Below are 20,670 nucleotides of genomic sequence, written 5' to 3' on the forward strand. Positions count from 1 at the left end.
CAGATACTGAACCTACTGGTCCTTTTATCTTGGACTTCCCAGACTTCCAAACTATAACAAATAAATTTCTGTCCTTAAAAATTGGGTGCAGTGGCACATACCCATAATCCTGGCAATTCAGGAGGCTGAGGCAAGAGGATCACAAGTTCAAGGTCAGCTTCAGCAACTTAGTAAGATATTGTTTCAAAATTAAATAAAAAAGGACTAGGGATATAACTCAGTGGAAAGGCACCCCTGGGTTCAATCCCTATTACAAAAAAAAATTCTGTCATGTATAATTTTATCCTACTTTCAGGTATTTTATTATGGCAGCACAGGTGGACTAAGATAACAACTTAAAAGCTTCTTACTGCCTGAGCCACATTTGCACCCTATCTTTTTATCCTTAACCTATTGTTCTCCTCTTACCTTTCCCTGGGATTATTTTTACTAGTTTACACTCTGAGATTCTCCTCTCTACTATGGGGAAATTGAATTTTCCTCTCAAGAAAGATATGTTATCAAGCTGTCAGGTTGGTAAGACCTACATCATAGTAAAACAGGTATATGCATTTCATATAGCAATTGAACTCCTGGGTATTTGTATGAGAGAAATGAACACATATCCATTCAATGATTTCATAAAAAATAATCATGATTTTACCATAATTTCCAAAAACTGAAGTAACCCACTGTGGCCTTAATGGCTGAGTGGATAAGAAAATTGTGATGATAATCTTACTGAAATTATATTGAGGAAAAGAAATCAGATACAAAAATTACTTACGATTTTGTTTAGATGAATTTTAAAAACAAGTAAAATTATTTATGGGGATGGTTGCCTTTGCAGGGAGCTGAGTATAAAATGGGACAAATAAATTTTCTTTGATAGAACTATTCTGTATTTTCATTGGGATGGTAGTAATTGGTTATAAACCCTATTAAACCTCCTTAACCTGAACAGCTAATATCTGCACATTTCAATATGTGTCAAATGTCTGTTTTAAGAAAAAAATTACAATATTTAATGCTAACAAACACTGTGGGTGCAGCATCCTGTAGCCAGTCTGTCTCCGTAGGCTCCACCACCAGCCCAAGCTCAGGCTGGGGGCCCTGCCCCCAGGGCCTGACCCTTGGCTGGGCAAGGGTACAGCCCCAACTCCAGTCGCTGGGTCTGTGGCACCCAGAAGGCAGATTTTAATGCCAAAAGGAAAAAGTGCCATAGATATATCAGGCTCTGAATGGTGATCCCACTGATGTGGCTGCCCTCAGACACATGGTTATCAGCGAAGGAGGTCTCCAAATTGATGAGATCAGTGTGGCCCAAGCTCCTCAATGTCAATATGAATGACACCTCTTATATCAGGGAAGAACCTAAGACAGATAAGTAAGAACTACCAACAAGTGCTGTTGGACATCAGGCAGTCTTTAGGGCGGTCCCCTCCTGGCATGCCAGATGAACAGAGAGAGAGGCTCCAGGAAGAACTCATTGACATCCTCCTCCTCATTGGAGTACAACCCTCAGCTGCACAACTATCAGGGCTACCATGACATTGTGGTCGTGTTTCTGCTGGTGGTAGGCTGGCAAAATCCCTGGTAGAAAAATTGTCTACCCATCACCTCAGGGATTTCATGGATCCCATAATGGACCACACCAGGCCCATTGTAAACTACCTGATGCCCATCCTAGACCAGGTGAACCCAGGGCTCCATGACTTCATGCAGAGTGCTGCGGTGGGGACCGTCTTTGTCCTTTGCAGGCTCATCACCTGCTTTGGGCACGTTCTGTCTGACTTCAGGCATGTCCTGTGGTTATTTCTTCCTGGCCTGCCATCTGCTGATGCCCATGTACTTTTCAGCTGTGATTGTGTTGTATCGTGAGCAGGAAGTTCTGGACTGTGACTGGGACATGGCCTCACGGACCTCAGATCCCTCAGGACCTGTCCTATGGGACTCTAATCAGTAGAGCAGAGGACCTCTTTGTTCACTTTCCCCCTTCTGAACTTGCCCAGCAGCAGGTCTAGAGAAGGAAGCATCTACCTTCAAAGACTTTCAGCTGGTATCAGCCCAACAGAGGATGATATGGTGCTGCCACAGTGGTTTTGGGGACTTCTGGGACCTGAGACTTGAACAAAGATGTCTGACCAAACCAAGGACCAACCGCTCTGTGAAACTGGTAGTGATGGGGCTGATGGTGGCCCTAGGAGCAGCCACACTAGTGGTGGTGAAAAGTGCCCTGGAGTGGTCCCCAAAGTTTCAGCTGCAGTTGTTCCCCTGAAACCCCAGAGCCACTTTCTCTCACGGTGCACATGGTCTTGCCCTTTTCCCAGAAGGATTGGGATGGTGGGGTTTCCTTGACTTAAAAGGGTTTCTGTCAAAAAAAATGTTAACAAGCATAAAAATAATAGTAAGGAAAGGGTGATAAGATATAAACAAAAGTGTAAATGAAAAAAAGAATGATCATCAGTTAGTAATTTTTGAAGCTGAAGTTGGGCAATGAGTAGTTGTCGGTCCTTACACACTACTGTTTTTATGTGTCAACATATGACATGTTAGTATGTCCTATACTCTGCTGAAAAGTTTCATAATTAAAAGGAAGATAAGTGAGCCGGGGATGTGACTCAAGCGGTAGTGTGCTCGTCTGGCATGCGTATGGCTCAGGTTCGATCCTCAGCACCACACACAAAGATGTTGTGTCTGCTGAAAACTAAAAAATAAATATTAAAAAAATTCTCTCTCTTTAAAAAAAGGAAGATAAGTAATATAAACAGTTTCACAGTTTCAAAAAAAAGGTAATGAAGTGAAAAGATGAGGAAAATGAATTTGGATTAAAAAACTGAAAGTGACATAATTAAGTGGGATATGTGAAACTTGAATAACTCTTAGTTCAAAAAAGTAAAGCAAATATTAAATAAGTCCTTAGGACAACTAGAAAAACTTAAATATGAAGTGAGTACTATGGTTATGTAGAAAAGTGTACTTATATGGTAGATTCATGTTGGAATATTTAGAGGTAAAGCCTCATCATGTATGTATTGTGTATATGTAGTGAATACACACACAGTCATATGTACATGTCCATTTGTGTATTAAAAACAAACTGCCAAATTTTAGTAATTTATTTAGGTAGTGGGTATGTAGGTATTCAATATACTATTTTGACTTCTCTGCATATTTAGATTTTTCAAAGGATTGAAAAATTCTCTTGCCACTTAGATTTGTTTTCATGCTTCTTTTTCTGAAATGAATGACACTCTAGAGACAGAAATGATTGAAGTCAACTTTTAAGGAAATCCAGTAACATGACACTATTATCCCATCCTTGAAGTCATATTTACATATGGTTACAAATATGCGATTTTTCACTCAGTCTGGAAGGTTGATACTCTTAAACTCGATATGGCAAAGCCCATGTTTGCAAGCCAGGACATAATATATGATAGGAAGCAGCTACCTTCTGTATTAGTTCACTACCATATAACAAATCACTCCATTATATTTAAGTTCTGTGGCTTAAAAAGTACATTATGTCACTATTTTGTGGGTTACAAATCTGGACATGGCGGATACCTCTGACTCGGAGTCCTTCACAAGGCTGTCCAGGATTGCTGTTATCTCAAGGCCCAACTGAGGAATGGTGTATGTCCAAGTTCACTCACATGGTTGGTGGCAGCCTTAGTCCTTCCCTGATTATTTACTAAAGAGATCAGGTCCTTATTATATGGACATCTTCACAGGGCTTCTCACAACACAGAGGTTTGGCTTTGTTCCCCAAGAATGAAAGCTTTGAAAGGGAGAAGGTAAGAAATGGCAAAAAATGATGGAAATCAGTCTTTGTTTGACCTCATCTCAAAAGTGACATCTCAATGCTTTTACCACATTCAGTTTGTTAGAAACAAGTCCTTAGGTCCTGCCCATCCTCAGAAGGACATGAATACCAGGAAGTAGGGATTACTGGGGGAGACTGCCTACAATATCCTTCTAACTTAATCCTAAATTCTATGATCAGAACTAGAACTAACTCAATAAAGACACAGTCAATATTAGTTAATATTAGTGAATTGTCCCTAGCAAAAGAAAAAGAGAAGTATATGGTCCAGCATGATAAAGACTCTCCTGTTCTAATTGTGCCCAGGATAACTTTGACAAGGTCTTCTGCATACTCATTTCTTGCTTGCCAGCATGTAATTACGGTTGACAGTGTACCTTCTGGGTCCATTCCTGCTATCAGTTGTCTTAACTAGGGCTTCCTAGGAACAGACTCTGGGATCCTTCCATGCAGGAAGTTTATCAGAGAGTATAATCAGGAATATATTCCAATGAGTGTGAAGGAAACAGAACTGTGCAGAGAGAGAAGGTGAATTACAATGCTGTTTCATCAGAATTCACAGCTGATCCTATGAGGGGTTCTGAATTTAAGATTGTCCTATATGCTTATCCTGAATAGGGCAAAAGACAGACAAACCCAGCATCCATCAACCAGCCATAGGATACAGTCATTGCATTAGAAGCATGCATAATTTAGGGTAATGCAGCTCCCTTTGTCTAGGCAATTCTTGCAAAGACAAGATCTCAGCTGCTGAGCAAAAGAGTGCTTGTGTTCTGAAGGGGGAAGTGTGGGGCTCATAGCCTGCTACTGGGGAAAGTGCATGACTGCTTAGTCATCTGTGGTGACTTGGGGATGAAGGAGTTAACCCTTAAAGTTTTCCTGACTCTACCAGACCTTAAACTATACTACAGAGCTATCAACAGTAACAAAAACAGCATGGTTTTGATACCAAAATAGACTGGTAGACCAATGGTACAGAATAGAGGACACAGAGACTAACCCACAAAATTACAATTATCTTATATTAGACAAAGGTGCCAAAAACATGCATTGGAGAAAAGATAGCCTCCTCAACAAACGGTGCTTGGAAAAACTGGAAATCCATATACAATGAAATGAAATTAAACCTCTATCTCTCACCATGCACAAAACTCAATTCAAAATGGATCAAGAACTTAGGAATACAACCAAAGACCCTGCGTCTAATAGAAGAAAAAGTAGGCCCTATCTCCATCATGTGGGATTAGGCTCCAACTTCCTTAATAAGACTCCTGTGGTGCAAAAATTAATATCAAGAATCAATAAATGGGATGAACTCAAACTAAAAAGTTTCTTCTCAGCAAAAGAAACAATCTGTGAAGTGAATAGAGACCTTACATCTTGGGAGAAAATCTTTAACCCCATACATCAGATAGAGCACTAAACTCTAGGGTGTATAAAGAACTCCAAAAGCTAAACACCAAAAAAAAAAAAAAAGCCCAATCAATAAATGGGCCAAGGACCTGAACAGACACTTCTCAGAAGATGATATACAATCAATCAACAAATACATGAAAAAATGTTCATCATCACTAACAATTAGAGAAATGCAAATCAAAACCATGCTAAGATTTCATCTCAATACAGTCATAATGGCTGCTAACTGGTGCAGCCAATATGGAAAGCAGTATTTCTTGGAAAATTGGAAATGGAACCACCATTTGATCCAGCTATCCCTCTCCTTGGTCTGTACCCAAAGGACTTAAAAATAGCATACTACAGAAACACAACCACATCAATGTTTATAGCAGCACAATTCAAAATAGTTAAACTGTGGAACCAACCTAGATGCCCCTCAGTAGATGAAAGGATTAAAAAATGTGGCATATATACACAATGGAATATTACTCAGCAATAAAAGAGGAATAAAATTGTGGCATTTGAAGCTAAATGGATGGAGTTAGAAAAGATAATGCTAAGTGAAGTTAGCCAATCCCAAAAAAACAAATGCTAAATGTTTTCTTTGATATAAGGAGTCTGATTCATAGTGGGATAGGGAGTGGGAGCATGGGAGAAATAGATGAATTTTAGATAGGCAGAGGGGTTGGAGGGTAAGGGAAGGGGAATGGGGTTAGAAATGATGGTGGAACATTGATGATCATTCTTTTCCAAAGTACATGTATGAAGACATGAATTGGTGTGAATGTACTTTGTATACAACCAGAGATATGAAAAATTGTGCTCTATATGTGTAATAAGAATTGTGATGCATTCCACTGTCATATATAAACAAACAAACAATACAGTTTTTCTGGCTCTAGAATGGATACTCCCATTGTCATTCCATACTTGTTATCAAAGTTTCTCTTTGTTGAGGTCATAAAACAGATACAATGAAATTGAATTTAATTATAAACTACAATCAAGATAATTTTTTTAAAAAAAACAGAGATACAAAGAAAACAGACATAATAAAAATACATTTACCTTAAATTTGATTATTTTCTATTCCATTCTTTTATTTCATAATAAGAGACAAAATTATTACAATAAAACTGTGAAACAGATAAATTGGTAAAATTAAATTAAACACTTAAAATGTGTTTGTTTATTGGTTAACTTTGGAGCCCAGAGATAGATTCTTCTGGTAGAAGTCCAAAGGCATTGAGTATTAATGTATCTATAGCTGAACACAAGACTCAAGAGACTTGTTAAACTAATATGACCCTAAGGAGAAGTATTACACTGTTTGGAAAATTCTACTCTATAATAAAGAGATACATTTGAGAAGAAGCAACTAGAATCTTGTGGACATTTTTACCAGGTGGCATTATGGGTGACTCTTGATGGTACAAAATGAAATTCCTTCCTTGGAAAATACTACAGGGTTCTAGGGAAAATTAGCTCAATCAAATAGTTCTCTGAGATCAAAATGGAACTCATACGTTCATAGCAGCTCAATTCATAATAGCTAAACTGTGGAATCAACCTAGGTGTCCTTCAACAGATGAATGAATAAAGAAAGAAACTGTGGTATATGTACACAATGGAATATTACTCAGCATGAAAAGGGAATAAAATCATGGCATTTGCAGGTAAGTGGATGAAGCTGGAGAATATAATGCTAAGTGAAGTAAGCCAATTCCCCAAAACCAGGGCCAAATGTTCTCTCTGATAAGTGGATGCTGATCCATCATCATTTTGAATGAGCAAAGGGGAATGAGGAAAGGGGATGGGACATTGGGGCAGGAAAGATGTTGGAATGAGATTACCCTAGGTACATGTATGACTGCACACGTGGTGCGATGCCACATGGTATACAACAAGAAAAATGAAAATTTTTGCTCCATTTGTGTACAATGAATTGGAATGCATTCTGCTGCCATATATAATTGCTTAGAACTAATAAAAGAAATGGAACTTATGTATCAAATTATTCAGGTAATTTGCCTGGTTTGCTCATACACAAATACACCTGCATGCATAAGGCTAATATTGCCTTTATGCCAAGGTGGAACATCCAAATAAAGATTTAGTTTGGTGAATGGTAGATAAGCCCATCAACATTACTTCTGAGGTTGCAATGCTTGCAGGCATTTGAAGACTTCCACTAATCCTCCATTCTTACTTTCATGCTATACTTTCTTAAGCTGTTCAATGCATACCCTAGGCAATTTTATGTGGCATATTTCAATTTATAAAAACACCATAAAATTAATCCAAATCAGTGTCATTAGACTTACTGAATATAAACCGACACGTAACCTTATTAGCTAGAGTCAGCCTCTAACTATCCTTGGCTCTACTCTGGGCCTTACTACAATATTCCTGATGCCTGAGGCAGTGATTTTTTTTTAAAAAAAATCATGGCTTAGAATAGTGCTTCTCATATGTTAATATGTATGAAAACCACTTGGAAAGTCTTGTTAAAATGCAAAAATTAAGTATGTTAGGGCAAAGGACAAAATTTTGCATTTTAATAAGGTCTTGGGTGATATACTACTTTTCTAAGCACCATACCATGAGTAATAACAGTTTAAAAGACCCTGGTTATTTCTGAAACTACTGAAATCTCACCTTCAACACTTACAAAGACTATTCCACTTATGATAAGTATTTTAATTGGTGACCATAGCAATAAATGTTTATTAAGAAATTAACTTTGTGCTAGGCAATATGATAAACTCTGCACGGGTACTATTGACTCATTTATTTTTAAAAATCATGTAGTAAATAATGTGCTATTCAGGATCTCCAAATTACAAATGAGGAAACTCAGATAGAAAGAAGTTAAATGATCTGGTTAGAAGGTAATACATTTTTTTTTGTTTAAATGAGAGGTTGATAGACTTTACTTTCTAAAAACTCAGGGTTTATCAACCCAATATGTCTGGCAAGTGGGGACTAGGTTAAATGCTCAGTCTAGGAGACATTTGTTTTTATATTTATTTTAACTGATACATAAAACAAAATTGTACATGGTGAAGGGTACACATAATATTTTGAAAAATGAATATATTGTATAATGTTTAAATCAGGTTAAACATAGATATTTCCTCAAACATTGGAAATCAAGTGGCCTGGCTATCATTAGAAATGGAAGCCCTTCTATGGACACTAAATAAATACATATGTATGCTTGAACACACAAATATGTGGTTTTTTTTATTCTTAATTTTATTTTCTTTCTTTTTTTATTTTTATTTTTTTTTTTACAAATATGTGGTTTACATACATATATATGATTGACAATTTAAGCACAGTGGGTTTGTTTTCTGTAGTTTCATTAAAATCTTCATATAAATGAATAACTCTTGAATATTTCATTTGTAAATCTTAGTACTTAAACAATTAAAAGTTCATATTAGTTCTTATCTATTTATTTTTGTCATTGTCATGATTCAGCACATCACCTGAAATACTAGACAATGCATGGCCATTGGTAATATCTAACAGAATCAATTCTATTTTGTAAAGGAGCAAAACCTCAGTTACCAAAATTTTCCCTGTTGTTTGTACATGGGTCATTTTGCTTAGCTTTTGAATCAGAAAATGTAACATTCCTTAGTTCATAAAACAACAAAGGGAATGATATGATAATGCATGTTCACTTGTGTGATATGCTGAAGTTAACTGTGGTTGGGCATGGTGGAGAATGAAATATGAGAGCACTGAATCACACAAGTGCAGGATGCAGGGGTCTTTTCAAATCAATAAAAAGTCGCTTCCATCTCTCCAGAAGTAGCTTTCCTTTGTCTGTTTGTACTGCTATAATAGAATATCTGAAACTGGTAATTTATAAAGAAAAGAAATTTATTTCTTGCAATTCTGAAGGCTGACAATTCCAACATGAAGGTGCCAGCTGTGGTAGGAGATCTGATGGTGCATCATCCCATGGTAGGATGGAACAAAAGGAGAGAGAGTGAGGGGAGTGGAAAGGGATGTGGGGAGAACATAATTGCACTAGCTATTTTGGAGTGAGCATTATTACTTCTATGGTTTAAATGTGTCCCCCAAAGTTCATATGTTGGAAACTTATTCTGCAACGTAATAGTGTTGGGAATTGGGGCCCAGTGGGAGTAGGGGCTCAGTTTATGAGGGTTTTACCACTATGAATAGATTAATGCCAATTATGAAGGGGCTTGAAGGAATGAGGTTGATGTCTTGTATTGATCCAAAAATACTAAAGAAAATGTCAGCAAACAGAGTCCAATTGTGTTAAGAAAATAATGTCAGATCAAGTGGAACTTGTTCCATGAATGTAAATATGGTTCAATATTAGGAAATCCTTTGATACAAATCATATTAAAAGATCTAAGGCAAAAAAATAATACAGTTTTCTCAAAAGATGTACAAAAGGCCCTTTAACACCCATTACTCATACAATACTCCATAAAATAAAAAAGCAATTATAATTTCTATGTATACCTCATTATTCTTACTTAAGGAACAAGTAGTAAAGCATTCTAAGAGTAGGAAAGATTAGAAAAATGGCATAAATACATACTGACATAGTGTGTTTTCTCAGAAGCAGATCCTGAATCAATTATTTGAATGCAAGTATTTTATTTTAGAAGTCACCCTAGGAAGCAAAGGTAGGATAGTTGGGAGTAATATATAGGTAAAGAAATAAGGTCATTACAAGGCTGTGTAATGAGTAGGTTCTACTTTGGCTCACTGGGCGAGAAAGGGTCATTCCTGATGAAGACTTTTGAGAAATTATGCAGTACATGCCCCAGATATTGCATAGGAGGGGTGAGGAGGCCAAGGTATTAACTAGAAGCTCCATCTATCAGCTGTTGAAGTTCCCTGGGATGTGTTAATACACTTCTGAATTTTTGTGCCTGAAAATTCCCATATCCTCATATCCCCACCAATCCATGGGGTTATCCAACTTTCTGTTTTTTTCTCAGTTATTGACAAATGCTATTATTGTAGTTTCTTCACTGTTAGTTTTTATATCTTGACATGTTTTAGCTATTAAAGGTACCCTTTCTGTAGCTTGACTTATTTTCTATCAGAATAATATTTTATTTTATGTTTTTTCCTTCTATTTGTTCTTGTATTTATAGTATTCCAGAAGTTCTTTTAGGCTCTGTTAACTCCTTATCTGTTTTAGATACTGACAGTATTTTCCACTGGGAATGTAGCAGAAATGGATATCCCCAAAAGAGTCTGCTTTCTGCTTTCAGAGTGTGGCTAAGAGCTTCAGGAACAATATATACTTCCCTTTTTATTCCTTTGTGCTGAGTCCTTTCCTCAGTATGGAAAGTATATCTTCCTTCTTCCCTTCATTGTATTTCCCTTCTGCATTCACACAGGATGAGAGGTGATTTAGGTGAACAACCTGGAGGCTATTGATTACATGTGTCCCCTGTCCATCCTGTGGGTTATACATGGGTTCCAGGCATAGAACATTGTAAGAAAACTCTTGACATAAGAAACATTGCCTTGAAATCTGTCTCTCAATTTTTACTGGAACAGCATTATCAGATAGTTAACAGTTAGGAAACAGGGTTGTCTTACTTAGAGATTTTCATATAGTTTTAAGAGTCAGAATCTCCAGAACATTCATAATCAGGTTAATTATCCCCAATAGCAAAAGTGACCAGCAACTGGTGGCATCAATTTTTTTTACTGTTGTTAAAGTGAAACTGTAGGCAAGTGGTTAGCTATCGAATTATTACTTTGTTTTCTAATAAATTGCTTCAAAATTTAGCAGCTTCAAACAAATACACAAACAAAAACCCAAAAAAGTATAACATAGTTGATGGGATCCAGGAATCCAGGTGCTAATTGCCTTTGGCTCAAAGTCTTTCATAGGTTACCATCAAGGGGTTGGCCAGGGCTACAGTCATTCTAAAGGCTCAATTAAAGAGATTCACATCTGGGTCAACACATTTGGGTGTCAGAAGCCTCACAGGATACACTGTTACGTTCTCTCACATTACTGTTGTTAAACATTAGGTTCTTTTCTACAATTAGTCAAAGACATACTTTCCTTACCATATCCACCTCTCCACAGTAGCTCATAATATGGCAGATGCCTTACCTCAGGATTAAAAGAAAGACAGTATTAGCAAGATGTAAAGCACAGTCTGTTTGTAAATTAATCTAGACTGTGAAGTACCATTAGTTCTGCAGCATCATATGCATTACAAGTTGGTCCTGATGTCCAGCCCACACTTGGGATGAGGGAATTTCACATGGGTATGAATACCAGAGACCACTGGGTACCATCTGTTTGCTACCTACTGAAGGGGCCTCCTGGGAAATCTTGGCAGGAAAGCATCAGAAATAAATAACAAGTTGTATATTCTCTTTTGGAGAATGTTTCCCTTTTCATTCCTTTGTGCTGAGTCCTTTCCTCAGTATGGAAAGTATATATGCCTTCTTCCCTTCATCCTGTTTCCCTTCTGCATTCACACAGGATTTTACACAGTGTCATGTGAAATATTAAATCTGTAGAGCCTACTGTGCGTCCTCAGGAAGAAAGAGGAACAATAAAGTGCAATTTGAGAGATTAAGTAGTTGTACAAAAAAGGTGAATGCACTACAATGCTAGAATCTGAACCTTAATTCTCCAACTTACTAGCTTTGTGACCTAAGTACTTCACATTGATCTATGAAATGTACATGTCATGATGGAGCTACATCAAAGGGATGTGAAAAGTGAATGAGATAATTCTTGAAACATGTTTATCAGTGTGTCTGGCACATAGCATCCTTTCACAGGTTTACTGTAACTTAGAACTTTTTTTTTTTTCTATCAGGATGCACCTTACATAAATAGTGTAGCATTCAGTATCCCCTGAAGACTTGAAGAAACAAATCCCTTCAGTTGCTAGGCATCTGCTTCCTCCTGCAATCTTGAAAGCTCCAGGGGCCAGAGCTCAGAAAAACTAGTCTCTGGAGAAATTACAATTTTCATTTCCAGGTAAAGGGAATTTACCATGTCTGGGGAAATGGCAGGATAATAAAGTATCTAACTAGGAAGGAGGACTCACCATAGGTAGTCTTTGAAAAGCGCAGTAGTCACTTTGACTCTACATTATCTTTGTGATTGTTACTACTCCTCTTCAAGGATCCTGTATCAATCCCCTGTCTTTTGAGTGAAAGAAATGTGGACTACCAGGCATAGATTACCAGATGAATAGAGAAACTCCAAGGATGTGGGTAACTAACCTGGATATCAAGGATTGGGATGGTAGGACTCAAGGCCAGAATCATTTAAGAAAGGAGGATTCAAGTCCTCAACACAACTATAAAGGGCTGGCCAGATCTAGAGGATCCTCTTGAGACCAAGAACTTCTAGAGTAAGGGGAGGGTAAAGGATGCAGGAGAGGGAACAGGAATTCTTTGGTTCAAAGCAGAGAAAAGAAGGAAAAATAAGTTCAACAGTAGGATGGTGCAGAGACAATTCTTAGGGGACAAGCAGAGTTATTAAAAAAGACCAAGACCAAGTAGTAAGGCAAATTGGGAGAGTGTTTGGATGGAGAGGAGAAATACCAGGATAGAGGCACAGGCTTACGATGAACAGAAAAGCTCCATTCAAATTGAGTACTTTTACCTTTAAGAAAAAATTGAGTTATGAATTTTCCAATCCTTTAAATAGGAATGAAAACCTCACACATCCTGTGTGTTGGTTACTCCTGTTTAGTGATTTGTCTAAGCTAGTTTTCAGTGATAGACCCTCTGGATCTGCATGTAAGGCAGAGGTGGGAGCAGGCCTGGACATATGATTTAGGAGATGTTGGCTGAAGCTTTCTGGAAACAGGCCTCAGTAACCAGGGAGCAACTGTCTTGAGTCTTGACCTGAGTAGTGGCTATATGGGTGTGTTTATTTGTTCACATTATAAAGTTCATCATACTGTTTATCTTCAACTTCAGCATCTTACAGTATGTATGCCATACTTCAATCAAAGAGGTTGGGGCAAGGAATTAACTGAGGCTACTCTCAAAAGAAAAGTGTCTACACAGGGCAGCCAGGAGGGGGATGTCATGGATGAGAGGTAACTGGGGCAATAGGCACTCTGAATCATTTTTTTTTTTTTTAAACTGTTTAGGCAGTGATGCTCAACCCTAAGTTTTTGGCATTGAGAAACTATACAGCAGTCCAGAAATTTCTGGAATTTTTTAGTTCTTTTCTAGCATTTTATTTTGAAAGATTTCCCAGTCCTCTTCAATCTGTCATTGAAGATATGATCCCAATTGCTATTATGATAAGGTTCTTATGAGGTGGAGCTGTCTACTTCCTTCTTCTGTCTCAATATATAGCATTTCTTATGTTTAGAGGTTGTGTCTTCATGGTTGGCTTGTTTCAATAAAGTATGAGAAATCTGACTTTTAGGAAAACTTCTGAGGACTCTTCAGGTACCTGAGTATGGAATCAATCACTGACTCTCCAGAAGGCAAATGGGAGGGCAAGTGTATGCCTCATGGTTGGGATGGAGAATCAGGGACTGTTTGTCTAGTGCCTGGCTAACAAAGAAAATGTCTATGGCAGCAGGTGAGAATATGAGCCCAGAATTCACTATCCAATTTGCACAGGAAGGATCCTGGTCCCTGATAAGGAGTTAAAAAAAGGGTAAGTAGAGACAATGTCCAAGGGTAAGGACATGGCAGTTTCATCAGCCTGGAAATGCTTTATTTAATGTTTTTATTTATTTATTTTTTAATTTATTTTATTTTTTTTAAATACATGACAGCAGAATGCATTACACATTTCGCTTATTACACATAAAGAGCACAATTTTTCATATCTTTGTATATAAAGTCTGTTCATGCCAATTCATGTCTTTATACATGTATTTTGGTTCTTTTGCATTATAATTCTTATTACACATATATACCACAATTTTTCATATCTCTGTATATAAAGTAGGTTGACACCTAATTCATGTCTTCATACATGTACTTTGGATAATGATGTCCATTACATTCCACCATCCTTGATAATCCCCTGCCTTCTCCCTTTCCCTCCTTCTCCTCTTCCCTATCTAAAATTCATCAGTTCCTCCCATGGTCACCCTCCCTACCCAACTATGAGTCAGCCTCCTTATATTAGAGAAAACATTTGGCATTTGTTTTATTGGGGATTGGCTAACTACACTTAGCATTATCTTCTCCAACGCCATCCATTTACCTGCAAATGCCATGATTTTATTCTCTTTTATTGCTGAATAAAATTCCATTGTGTATATATGCCACATTTTTTCATCCATTCATCCACTGAAGGACATCTAGGTTGGCTCCACAGTTTAGCTATTGTGAATTGTGCTGCTATAAACATTGATGTGACTGTGTCCCTGTATTATGCTGTTTTTAAGTCCTTTGGGTATAGACCAAGGAGAGGGATAGCTGGGTCAAATGGTGGTTCCATTCCCAGATTTCCAAGGAATCTCTATACTGCTTTCCATATTGGATGCACCAATTTTCAGTCCCACCAGCAATGTATGAGTGTAACTTTTTCCCCACATCCTTGCCAACACTTATTGTTGTTTGTCTTCATAATAGCTGCCATTCTGACTGGAATGAGATGATATCTTAGAGTAGTTTTGATTTGCATTTTCTGATTGCTACAGATGATGAATATTTTTTCATATATTTGTTGATTGATTGTATATCCTCTTCTGAGGAGTTTATGTTTAGGTCCTTGGCCCATTTGTTGATTGGGTTATTTGTTTTTTTGGTGCTTAGCTTTTGGAGTTCCTTATATACCCTAGAGATTAGTGCTGTATCTGATGTGTGAGGGGTAAAGATTTGCTCCCAGGATGTAGGCTCTCTGTTCACCTCATTTATTGTTTCTTTTGATGAGAAAAAAAACCACTTTTTAGTTTGAGTCCATCCTATTTATTGATTCTTGGTTTTAATTCTTGTGCTATAAGAGTCTTATTAAGGAGGTTGGAGCCTAATCCCACATGATAAAGATTAGGGCCTACTTTTTCTTCTATTAGATGCAGAGTCTCTGGTTTAATTCCTAGGTCCTTGATTCATTTTGAGTTAAGTTTTGTGCATGGTGAGAGATAAAGGTTTAAGCATATGGATTTCCAGTTTTCCCAGCACCATTTGTTGAAGACGCTATCTTTTCTCCAGTGCATGTTTTTTTGCACCTTTGTCTAACATAAGATAATTGTTATTTTGTGGGTTAGTCTCTGTGTCCTCTATTCTGTACCATTGGTCTACAATTCTATTTTAGTGCCAATACCATGCTGTTTTTGTTACTATTGCTCTGTAGTATAGTTTAAGGTCTGGTATAGTGATGCCACCTGCTTTGCTCTTCCTGCCAAGGATTGCTTTAGCTCTTCTGGGTCTCTTATTTTTCCAGATGAATTTCATGATTGCTTTTTCTATGAGGAATGCCATTGGGATTTTGATCGGAATTGCGTTAAATCTGTATAGTGCTTTTGGTAGTATGTTCATTTTGATAATAATTCTGCCTATCCAAGAGCAAGGTAGATCTTCTGGAAACGCTTTATTGAGGGGAGGCACAGGAAGTGATAACTAAAGTCAGGCTAGTCTTGAGTCTTGGCAAATAAGCCTCCTTCATCCAAGCTTACCTGGAAACCTAGGAAACAGTCTTGAGTTATATATGACTACTGTTAAATTGGCACAATTGGGGTATTGACTCACTGGGCTGAAGCCTTGAGAGATGCAATAATAGGGCAATGAGAGTTTGAAGGAGGAGTTCAATGGGCTTAATATGGTCTGGTCCACATTTGGACTCTTGAGTCCACAAGTCTGGGGCCAAATCACATGTACATTTCTTTAGGAAGTGGAATGATCTGAGAGTAGGAAAAAAAAAAGTCAAAGCAGCAATTTAGCCTGGATCACACATGCCTGTCATACCCACTTCCACTCCATCTTTAATCTGATTTCATTTTGGCATTCCTGTTAAATGGTCAGTGCAAAGTCAACTTCTCAGAGTTTGTTATTAGAGATGGGGTGTAGATATATGTAAGAGAGACCTTTTTCCTGAAATGATGATAAAAATTAATCAAACAAAACAAAACCCCATTTCTTGAGAAATGTCCTGTGAGGAACAGAGAGTGAGATCCTCATGGTGGGTTAGGAGATCCTTACTATGCATAGCCACTGTGGGAGACATCTTTAGTGGTACATCAGGGGAAGACGAGAACAAAGGTTCAAACAATGCGGGGGGGCAGTGTGTGTGTGTGTGCGCGCACACACACACTGGCCTCCAGGTGACACCTACCCACTTCAGAATGCTATTTAGAATAATTTGAACACCTATTACCAAGCATCATGCTAAGCACTTTTATATGGCTTATCATTTGAAATTCTAAACATCTACTTAATGGAGTAAATATTATTTCCAACTTGCTAATGAGAAAATAAAAGCTTGGATTGTTAGAATAATATGATTAAGGTAAAATAACTAGGTAGTGGCAGAGTAAGTATTTCATTTTAAAGAATATGACTTTAGAAGCAATGCATTTAGCCAGTTTATTTTCCTGCCTCTTGATGATGTAGGACCAACAACACATTTTAAGTGGGTCATTACAAGTGTGCAGGATTTTAATGCTGTATTCAAAGAAAAACTAGTCTTCCTAGAAGATCAATCACATTTCCTAGGCTAAATGATACCCAGAATAAAAGATGGGTCTCTTACAAGGAGTCTTCTCAGAGTGCTGCAAGTTTGTACACACGCCTAACCACCTTATGAATTCATGAAGTTCAATCACACTAAAAGAAAAGAACTAAAGGAATATCACCTGAGAATGGAATGGTAATTAATGCTGACCCCTTATATTCAGCTTTACCCCACCAGGTCATAAGACATTATATAAATAGCAACACATGTGTGAGGCAGAAGTAAGGCAAAGGCAATAATAAACAGAAATTTTCCAAGTGTTGGGTCAGTATCTGATTGTGCAGTTGATACTGGCCAAATGAAGCTGCAACACTTTTTTCCTTAGGTATGTATAGCTGATTTTTTATGGTTGATTTTTTTAAAAAAAATGTTGGGTTGGAAATGCACGGGAGTCATACCTGGAAGACCTGGACTTGTATTTCCAATTTACTATGTATTTGTGAAGTGATACTGGAGGAAATATTTTATGTCATTTAAATTATATTGACAGTTACAGGTGGATGTTTGTTTTATACCATAAAAGAAGAAATATCTTTCAGAAATACTATACTTTGGGTACTAACATATAGTATCTTCTTTAAAATATGCTTTATGTTCTTAAAGCATAAATCTTATTATCTGTAATGTTTTGGTGGTCCATCATGAAAAAGAGGTTAGCTCTAATGAACAAACATAAAACTAATTATAGGATGCAACTATGAGTTAGATTAACTACATAATAAACTCTTGAGACTATCAATTGAACCTAGCTCAATAGGAAATCCAGAAGGAAATGCAGAGAAGGTAGGGATTATAAATATTTCCAGGCAGTTTATTATTTCCTATGGAAAATAATAGTGTTGTTTTCTAATGCCCTTATTTTCCTAAACCCACTAATTAATTTCACCTGCCACAGGGATGAATTATTTAGGTCTTGTTTAGGTACTACCACAAGGATACCAAACATGACATGATTGATCTCCAGAAATTCATTGCTTCTTTTAACAGTGATTACTGGTAACTAAGAGAAAAAGGACAATTTCTTCTACTTTATTATTCACTCTGTGATAATTATAAACTGAATATATATTAATATATATGTTCTTATATTGCATGACAGATCACATACTAGGTACAAGGCACAGACAAGAGATACACACTTGAGTGCATATAATAAAGTCATGGAGTATTGGAATTATCAATTTAGATTATCTTGGGTCAGTATGGAATATTTCATGGGAACTGAAAAAGAAAAAAGAAAGATACCTAAATTCACATGACCATGGAAAAGGGAAAGAGACCAGAGATGACTTTTCAAAGGAGGTAACCTAAGAGCTGATTTTGAACAAGGATGGAAGGTGAAGCAGAATAACATTCTCATATGTCAGTTTCTGATCCTAAGATTACCAACCAATTGTCAACACTACAAGCTTTACCAACACCAGACAGGTACAATTTTTACAGGACTACATATTTTCTTATCCTACTTTCTATATTAACAGGAAAGCATTCTCACCTGTGATGCTGGGGCCACCCTACAACCACACAGTGGAAACTCCTGCCACCTTCTTCCTTGTGGGCATTCCAGGCTTGCAGTCTTCACACCTTTGGCTGGCTGTCTCACTGAGTGCCATGTACACCACAGCCCTGGTAGGAAACAGCATCATCATGATGGTAATTTGCATGGATTCCACTCTACGAGAGCCCATGTTTTGCTTCCTGTGTGTTCTGGCTGCTGTGGACATTGTCATGGCCTCCTCTGTGGTCCCCAAGATGGTGAGCATCTTCTCCTCAGGACACAGCTCCATCAGCTTCCAGGCCTGTTTCACTCAGATGTACTTTGTCCATGCAGCCACAGCTGTGGAGACAGGGCTGCTGCTGGCCATGGCTTTTGACCGCTGTGTAGCCATCTGCAAGCCCCTACACTACAAGAGCATTCTCACACCCAGAGTGATGCTGGGGATGAGTGTGACCATCACCATCAGGGCTGTCATATTCATGACCCCATTGAGTTGGATGATTAGTCATCTACCTTTCTGTGGCTCCCATGTGGTTCCCCATTCCTACTGTGAGCACATGGCTGTGGCCAAGTTAGCATGTTGCTAACTCCATGGCCAGCTGCCTCTATAGTCTAATTGGTTCCTCCATTATTGTAGGGTTTGATGTAGTTTTAATTTCTGCCTCTTATATCCTGATTCTTAGGGCAGTATTTGGTCTCTCCTCAAAGAATGCTCAGTGGAAGGCATTAAGCACATGTGGCTCCCATGTGGTGGTCATGGCTTTGTACTACCTACCTGAGATGGTGTCAGTCTATATAGTCTGGCTAGGACAGGACTCAGTCCCTCTGCATGCTTAGGTGTTGTTAGCTGACTTGTATTTGGTCATTCCTCCCACTGTGAACCCTATTGTCTATGGCCCAAGAACCAAACAAATGTGCAAACTGTTGTCTGTTGTAACACACCTGTGAGTGTTCATGAATACTAAATTCTTCAGACTGTGAACATTCCAGCCAACTTCAAAGGTATCTTAGTGATCTATGGAGATAGATTTTTTTTTTAACCTACACCTCAGGAATTCTAAGATGAAGTCATAAAGAGCATCCTTTCAAAGCTTTCAATTTCTAATAAGAATGTTAATGGAATAATTCTGATTGTCTGACAACATTTTTATTAGTATTTAATAGGAACCAATTTGCACAATAGAAAATATATTTTTGATTTTTCTTTCTTTAGCTTCTGACCTGTAGTTTTAAGCTAATATCTCAAGAGTTCCTTTGCTGAAGGAAAAAATTATTTAAAACACTTCCCCAAATCCTCCTCTGATTTTCTCAGAATTGTTTCTCCTCCATGTAATTACATGGAGGAAGCTCTTACTACGTGACTCTTTCCTTTGATCCGTTAACGATCCACTCATTTGGGTTATATGCTCACATCTAGACCAGTGTCTTCCAACCCCAATGGATTCCACTTTATCCGAGGACGTACAAACTTGAGATCAAAGATGGTGGCAATTTTTCAACATTTGAACTTGAAAAGGGGAAAAAGAATCATAGCAAGAGAAGCCAATTATCAATATATGATGCCGATAATATTTTTCTGCTGTCTAGCTCAATTTCACCTCTGACACCAAGATAGATCCCTGTTCTGCTCTTTGTCACTCAACTTTAAGACATAGAAAAGAGGGACCAAATATAACTTAGGTGTTTCTTCCTGTGGGTACATCTCAGGATCTTTCTGGGATAAAAAGTTTACTTCACAACAATATAGAAATAGACATTGAAATATCACCATTCTTTTGTAGGTCCTTGCATATTTATATGGGTTTTGTTTTACATATTTTTCTTTCAGAAAGTCTTAAACCTAGTTATCAACACTGTGAAAGAAAAAAGATCTCATACATAGGAGACATATATATTTTTGATTAGGGTACATTTTAATATCAATTTAAATATAAATTCTTAATAGTGCTAAAATTGACAGTATAAGGAGAAACCATTGGTAGTGTGTTGTTATATCTGTCTTAAGTGTTGTTTTTACGGAAAGTGGAAACAATGTTAACTTATTAAGATTCCAAAAAATAATGAATGGAAAAAATTACATAACATTTGACACATTTTATGTACTTAAAATTACACATGTGTTAGACAAATTTTAACAGATAGTTCTAGGATTGGAACTTAGTCCTGTGTAAATTAATACTAATATGATAACTCTTTCTAAGTAATTTTGACTAAAACTCATAATCCATAAATTTTGCAAGCATTGGACTTTTTTACCAACCAAGAACGTTT

At 37.4% G+C, this 20,670-nt stretch overlaps 2 pseudogenes; both read left to right on the forward strand.

The window, feature by feature from the left end:
• Positions 1 to 461: 461 nt before the first annotated feature.
• LOC143388349 (TBC1 domain family member 20 pseudogene) lies at positions 462 to 2,257 on the forward strand (annotated as a pseudogene).
• A 16,123-nt stretch (positions 2,258 to 18,380) lies between these two features.
• LOC143388360 (olfactory receptor 52I1-like) lies at positions 18,381 to 19,347 on the forward strand (annotated as a pseudogene).
• Positions 19,348 to 20,670: the final 1,323 nt, after the last annotated feature.

Source organism: Callospermophilus lateralis, chromosome 2 (assembly GCF_048772815.1).
Source record: "Callospermophilus lateralis isolate mCalLat2 chromosome 2, mCalLat2.hap1, whole genome shotgun sequence".
In the NCBI taxonomy this organism is placed as follows: Eukaryota; Metazoa; Chordata; class Mammalia; order Rodentia; family Sciuridae; genus Callospermophilus; species Callospermophilus lateralis.